This window comes from Tupaia chinensis, unplaced genomic scaffold (assembly GCF_000334495.1).
Source record: "Tupaia chinensis unplaced genomic scaffold, TupChi_1.0 Scaffold000226_1, whole genome shotgun sequence".
NCBI lineage: Eukaryota > Metazoa > Chordata > Mammalia > Scandentia > Tupaiidae > Tupaia > Tupaia belangeri.
This window is the reverse complement of record NW_006159701.1, coordinates 5127331-5135296: the sequence shown is the minus strand read 5'-3', so window position 1 is coordinate 5135296 and position 7966 is coordinate 5127331. Positions and strand designations below refer to the sequence as shown.

Sequence of the window (7966 nt, the reverse complement as noted above, 5' to 3'; positions counted from 1 at the left end):
CAAATCACTTTTAGTATACTTACCAACTAGTACAACCATCACCACCACCTAATTCCAGAACACTTTTATCACCCCAAAAAGAAACCCCATGCTTACTAGCAATCATTCACAATCACTTCCTCCGCTATCCCCTGACAGAAGGATTAGTCTACTTTTTATCTCTGGATTTGCCTTTTCTGGACATTTCATATTAATGCAATCATACAATAGGACCTTTTGCATCTGGCTTGTTTCATTTAGTATAATTAAAACATAATGTTCATCCATGCTGTAGCATGTATTTCTTTTTATGGCTGAATAATAGTGCCTTGTATACTACATTTTGTTTATATATTCATCAGTTTATAGTCATTTGGGTTGCCTCCACCTTTTTACTCTTAAGAATAATCCTATTATGAACATTTGTGTACAAGTTTTTGTGTGAATATATGTTTTCATTTCCCTTGATATACCTAACAGTGGAATTGCTGATTATACGGTAACTCTAACTTTTTGAGAAACTGCCAAACTTCTTTAAACAACTGCACATTTTACACTCATACCAGAAGTGCAGGAATGTGCCAATTTCCCCATATTCTTGCCTTGTTATTTTTCCTGTTTTATTTTAATTACAGCCATTCTGGTGGGTGTGAAATGTATCTCATTATGGCATTGATTTACATTTTCCTACTGACTGATCATGTTGAACATCTTTTCATTTGCTTATTGGCCATTTGTATATCTTCTTTGAATAAATACATGTTCAAATGTTATGCCCATTTTTAAATTGGGTTATTTATCTTTTTATTGTTGCATTGTAAGGGTTATTTACATCTTCTGGATATACTATTTGATCCTATTTGATCTTATGAGGAAATTATGATTATCCCCATTTTTGTTTTTAAAGATTTTTGCCATAGGGAGTGTGTGCTTTCTGAAGAAAGACAGAGAGGGAAAGTGAGAAGTCACTCCAATGGGGGATAGCCACATCACAATCCCCTCTTCTCCATTCTCCTCTCAGGATTTTGGGCACAAACACACACATACCTGGCGTCAGTTTCAAGCCACTGGTTCCAGGACTCAAACCACAATCAGCCATGTGGGAATCCAGCACCTTAACCACCACACCACTGGCTGGCTCCATATGCCTTGTTATTTTTGCTGGGATTCAGGCATTTGAAAGAACCGCAACCTCTCTCCTACTCTTTACAGGCTTTATGCAGGAGAAGACCTTCACTAAGCACAGCCAGAGATTCCTGGGCCTCACATCTTTTCTGGTTTTGTGCATGTAATTTTCCAATGGGAGAGGTTCACCAGGTTTTTTTCATGAACTTATCATTTCTTGCTCTCTCTAGTGTCTGTCTGCAGTACAACAGATTCTCTGGGCTATACCAAGCAACAGAGCTCTCCTTTGTTCTCAGGAATGTCTAAATATCCAAAGTATGCTGGTTCTCCATCAGCACCCAAAGTCAGACAAAACAGGAACCAGTCCCTTGGGAAGGCTCCTCAAAGGCCAAAGTATTGATCATTTGTTTCATCCTTCTCTTTCCTTCCTAAGGGAGAAGCCAGAAGTCGGGCATTTTTCCTTGTTCATACTGCACTGTTCTGGCTTGTGGAGGAAGGACTATCATGGGTGAAAACAATGGCTTCTTTACTGGTTTTAATTGAGTTGTTTTGGGCTTCGCACTTGTCTGGGACACTATAATTTCTTAATTGGTTTCTAGAGTTCTCACAAAGGCTTTTTGAACTGTGTAATATTAATAAGCCAGTGTCTCTATAGAAAGAACAAGATCTGTGTCTTTCTAGTGCACATCTTGATCATATCAACTTTTTTTTAAAAAAAAAGAATTATTTGATCTTACTTGTCACAATCATTTTTAAAAATTTGCTACAGGGCACATGTGCTCACCAGAGAGAGACAAAGAGAAGGAGAGAAGGAAAGTGAGAAAGCAAGCCACCAGGTCCGGGACTCTTACCGTGGTCAATTGAGTTGTTTTGGGCTTCGCACTTGTCTGGGACACTATAATTTCTTAATTGGTTTCTAGAGTTCTCACAAAGGCTTTTTGAACTGTGTAATATTAATAAGCCAGTGTCTCTATAGAAAGAACAAGATCTGTGTCTTTCTAGTGCACATCTTGATCATATCAACTTTTTTTTAAAAAAAAAGAATTATTTGATCTTACTTGTCACAATCATTTTTAAAAATTTGCTACAGGGCACATGTGCTCACCAGAGAGAGACAAAGAGAAGGAGAGAAGGAAAGTGAGAAAGCAAGCCACCAGGTCCGGGACTCTTACCGTGGTCAGCCATGTGGGAGTCTAGTGCCTTAACCCCACACTGCGCGCTGACCCCAATCCTTAGCCTTTTTGAGTTTGGGGTCTTTGACAATGTGATGTAAACTGTAAACCTTGTACCTAAAACAAAACAAATACATATGTAAAATATGATTAGATATTTGAGAGAGTTATATGCCCTCATACACACACGATTATATAGCTATTTGTATACCTCGGTTTAAACATTTTGATACGGTTTGTAGTAAAAGGTTAAATCAGCAGGGTTGGGTTACTCAAACCCTGCACGTCCCAAAGAAAGGACTGGTGCTTGACCAGTTCCTGGAAGATAACCCCCTAAAGCTTAGGATGTCCTGCTTGATATGGCATATGCCTGAGGGCTTGTGCTACATTGTATCCATGTGACCAGATATATTATTATCAACAATGTGACTTATGGTGAGCACTTTTTTTGGGTCTCCCTGAAAATCCTGTGTGGAAAAGTATCAGTTTGACTTCTGTGCAGCTGGAGAGTGATAGACCAAGGTCATTTACATTTGGGTTACATGTTTGTGTGACTGACCTCTAGTAAAAAGTCCTGGACATGGAAGGTCAAATGAGCTTCCCCGGCTGACAACACTTTGTACATGTTGTCACATCATTGCTGAGAGAATTAAGTGTTATCTGTGAGACTAGCAGAGGACAGGCGTGTGCTTAGTTTCTCTTGGCCTTTACCATACACACCATTTCCCTGTGCAAGAACAGCCTTTTCCAAGTCCTGTGAGTCCTTTTGGTGAATTATTGAACTTGAGGGTTGTCTTGAGGACCTCCAACACACAGTAAGAATGACTGATGTTGAGCTGTACCCACTGAAGTATTAGTTCACACACCTCTCAGTACCCAGAGCATAACTTCACTCCAACAAACATTTAGTAAATGCCTATCATTTGCTAAGTGCTAGGAAAGTACATAGACTCAAAGATACATAAACTCATGGTTTGGGCTACAATCTTGAAATGGGCCTTTTTTATATTTTAAATTTTTTTTTTTTTGGAGAGGTTTTCGCTACAGGGTGTGTGCACTCACCAGCCAGACAGAGACATAGAGACAGAAAGCGAGAAATCACCCCCCAGGGTGGATGGTCACGTCATAATCCCTTCTCCTCCATTCTCCTCTTGGGATCTTGGGCATGCACGCACATGTGCCCGGCATGAGTTTTAAGCCACCAGGTCCAGGACGCAAACCGTGGTCGACTACGTGGGAGTCCAGCAACATAGCCATTACTCTAACTGCTGGTTCCCTAAATTTAATTTATTTATTTATTTATTTATTTTTTAGGTTTTTGCAATAGGGTGTATATGCTTGCCAGAAACACAGAGATGGAAAGTGAGAAATCACCTTCACAAGGGGATGGCCATGCCGCAATCCCTTGACCTCCATTCTCCTCTCAGGATTTTGGGCATGCACACATATACACACACATGCACACACACACACCCAGCATGATTTTCAAGCTGCTAAATCCAGGACTCAAACCACAGTTGGCCATGTGAGAGTCTAGCACCTTAACCACCAAGTCACCTGCTGGCCCTGACATGAGCCTCTTCAGCCTTCTAAATCTAAGCGGTAGAAATCATGTATATAAGATGTATTCTTTTCTTTCTTGTTATTATCATTTTCTCTCACCTAACACATCATTCTATAGCTTATTCTTCTGTGTTCTATGTCAGGCCATACTTAAAGGGAATACTTTACATTTGCAAAGTAATGACTTTTATGTTTTAATTTTTGCAGTTAGTATGTTTTTAAAAGTCAGTGCTATTGAGGTATAATTTTTTAAAGACATTTTTGCTATAGGGTGTGTGTGCTCGCCAGAGAGCCAGAAAGAGAGAAATCACACACCACCCCCCTCTCTCCCAAGAAGGATGGCCAGGCTGTAATAGTCTCTTCTCCTCCATTCTCCTCTCTGGATCTTAGGCACACATGCACACGCACCCAGCATGAATTTCAAGTTGCTGGGTCCAGGACTCAAACCGCTGTTGACTATGTGGGAGTCCAGTGACGTAACTATTACACCACTTGCTGATCCCAAAATATACATTTTTTAGAGGTTATTTATTGCATGAGTAAAAGAAACAGGAGGTACAGCATCCCTGACAGGGCCCCCACACTGTGATCTACCCCCAGCCTTAGTAAGCCCTGGATCATGGGCATGCACATGTCCAGCTACTCAGGCAGGTCTCTGGATACAAACCAGTAACCTTTCCATGTGTGTTTGCCTTGCAGAGCAACAGTTTTACTGCTTCACCACCATCCAGCCCCTGAAGTATAATTTATATATGATAAAACTGACCCCTCAGGCTAGCCCTGTAACATAGTTGTTAGGTGCTGTACAGCGGGAGCAGGAGCCCATGTGGCCAACTGCATTTTGAATCTCGGCCCCAGTGGCAACATGCCAGGCACACACGCCCAGGATCCTGACAGAATAGAGAAATGGAGGAAGGAGGATTACACTGTGACCAGTCCTCTGGGGGATGTTTTCTTTCCCTCTCCCTCTCCCTTTTTTTATTCTCTCTGGGATTGCACAAGCATCCATTGGCATTGAAAATAAATTCATCCAGTATAAGTATACAGTTCTGTGAGTTGTGAAGAATGTATACAGTCATGTATCAACACCCACATCAAGATACAGAACATTTCTTTTTCCTTTTTTTTCTCCCTGGAGTGACTGGCCACACCACCATCCCTCTCCTCCACTCTCCTCTTGGGATTTTTTGGGGGCAAGCACATATACACACCTGGCATGTTTTCCAAGCCACCTGGTCTGAGACTCAAACCGCACAGTCAGCCACATGGAATCCAGCTGCCTTAATCACCACACTACCTGCTGGCCAAGATTAATTGGAGAGAATTAACATCTTTACAATACTAAATCTTCTAATCCATGAACAAGGGAGTATCTCCCCATATATTTAGGTCTTTAATTTCCCTTAGCAATGTTTTGTAGTTTTTGGTGTAAAGATCTTGTGCTTATTTTGTTAAATTAATCTCTAAGTGGTTCATGTTTGTTGATACTGTTGTAAATATTATTTTTATTTTTATTTTCAGTTTTTCACTGCTCATATAAAGGAAATACAATAGGTTTTGTATATTTATATACTTTGTGTATATTTTATATTAACAATAAATAATATGCTGGGCCAGCTTCATGGCCTAGTGGTTAAGGAAGTCAGATCCCACAACTGTATGGTCCAAATCTTGGCCCCAGGACTTCAGAAACGCACTAGGTATATGTATGTGCATGCCTAAAATCTGAATGGGTGGAGATATGAAAGAGAAAGGATTGTGGCATGACCATGCTTTATTGTGTGTGTGTGTGTGGGGGGTTGTTCCTCTCTCTCTCCTTCCCTTTCTGTCTCTGTGGTACACATGTGTGCCTTCTGGCAAATAAAATAAAATTATTACATAATTTATATATATGTTTATATCTTTGTTTATTTTTAAATGAAGCTGATACATCCTTTTGAAATTGTCAAAAGGTTATATGTTCTGGTTACTGATTCTTTAAATTTTATGTTCCTTTGACTTCATGTTCTTTTAAATATGTGTGCCTCTCCCATTTGTTTGAACAAACATGAAAACATTCATAAAATGCTAATATTGGAGGCCAGCCAAATACTGGTGGCATGGTGGCTGGGGTGGCTGGATCCCACATGGCCAATTGCTCAATTTGAGTCCTGGATCAGTGACTTGGAAAACACACAGGGCACATGTGCATACATGCCCATAATCTTGAGAGGGAGCTTGAGGGAGAGGGAATTGTGGCATGGCCATCCCCCCCCAGGGAGTGATTTCACGCTCTTCATTCTCTCTCTCTAGTGAGCATGCATACTCAATGGGAAATTAAAAAAAAAAAAAAAAAGCTCAATACTTTGACAAGTGCAACCCTGCATTATAGGCATTATTATTATTATTATTATTTTTTTTTTTGCTTTTGCGTTTGCTTAAAGTGACAGGGTCTGGCTATGTTGCCAGGCTGGCCTCAAACTCACAATCCTCCTACCTCGGCCTCCTAACTAACTGGAATGGTTGTACATGCCACCACACCTGGCTTATTGTCTCAATTTAAAGATGAGAAAACAGGCCCAGCTGGTGTGGCATAGCAATAACACAGTACTCTGCAAGGCTGGAAGCCACATGGGCAACTGCAGGTTCAGATCCCCAGGTTGGCCTGAAAACACACTAGGTATGTATACGGGTGCTCAGGATCCCAAAGAGCTGAAAGGCTAGGGAAGGGAATTGCAGTGGGAAAAGATCCTGTCGAGGGTGTTTTATTTTCCTCTCTCTCTCTTTCACGCATGTGTTTGCACGCAAGCTTTTTGGTCATAAAAAATGAAAACAAGGCCGAGGAAATAGAGATGTGGAAAAATTAAATTATTTGCCAATGTCCCATGGCTAATAAATAGTAGATCTAAGATTAAATCTTCGGCTCTGGTTTTGAGCCCATGCTCTAAATCAGCAGTTCTCAAATGTTTTGGTCTCGGCACCCCTTTACACTCTTAAAAATAACTGAGCCAGAACATTTATGTACGAAGTCACTAGAATGTCTAAAAAAATCTCTTTTTAAATTTCATTGTTTCTTTATTTTGTCCATTAGTGAGAGAAACAGAGACAGCATCCCAATAGGATCTTCACACTGTAATCCACCCCCAGCCTCAGCCAGCCCTGGATCATAGTTATGAGCTTACCAGGTATTCTCAGGGAGACCTCTGGACTCAAACCTGGAATCCCACCATATGGATCATAGAGTATTGCACTTTATTGCTGTGCCACTATCCAGCCCTATTCCAAGAAATCTTGATGAAAAAGTTAAAGGACTTAACAACCAAATTGCAGGGTTTACTATAAATCAACAGAAATGAAAACGAAGTACTTCTTGGAGGACCAGCAGTTAGCGTAATGGCTATGTCGCTGGACTCCCATGTAGTCGACTGTGGCTCGAGTCCCAGACCTGGCAGCTTGAACCCACATCAGGCGTGTGTGAGTGAGTGCCCAAGATCCCGAGAGGAGAATGGAGGAGAAGGGATTGTGGCGTGGCTATCCCCCCGGCGGGTGGTGGTGATGATTTCTTGCTTTCTGTCTCTCTTGTCTTTCTGGCGAGCGCACGCGCCCTATAGCAAAACAAAAACAAAAACAAACAAACAAGCAAAAAACCAAATTACTTCTGGGGACCAGCAGTTGGCGTAATGGCTGTCGCTGCATCCCATGTAGTTGACCACGGCTGGAGTCCCGACCCAGTGGCTTAAACTTACACCGGGCGTGTGTGCATGGGTGCCCAAGAAGAGAATGAAAGAGAAGGGATTGTGATGTGGCCATCCCCCCTGGGGAGTGATTTCTCACTTTCTGTCTCTCTATCTCTCTCTCTCTCTTTCTGGTGAGTGCATGCGCCCTCTAGCAAAAACCTCATAAAAAAATGTTGGAATAGTTCTCTACATGGAAACCTAAACCTAAACTGCTGAATTTATTATCAAATAATGCTGTAGTGGTTTATGTAATAATCCTTACCAAGCTGCAAAAAAGTCATTCTTAAACTATAATGTGTGCAATATTTAAACTCACGGGTGTGTGTGCGCACACGTGCCCAGAATCCCAAAAGGAGAATAGTGAAGAGATTGCAGCGTGGCCATCCTCCCTGGGGGGGGGGGGGGGGCTTT

At 41.4% G+C, this 7966-nt stretch overlaps 1 protein-coding gene across 1 annotated transcript in view; it reads right to left on the bottom strand.

Moving 5' to 3' along the window:
• Window positions 1-7966, bottom strand: part of HORMAD2 (HORMA domain containing 2) — a 131796-nt gene that overhangs the window by 99706 nt on the left and 24124 nt on the right. Inside the window, exon 4 of the mRNA XM_006147915.3 lies at window positions 2277-2393. The gene's annotated coding sequence lies outside the window, so the exon portion shown is untranslated. The remainder of the gene's footprint in view (window positions 1-2276; window positions 2394-7966) is intronic.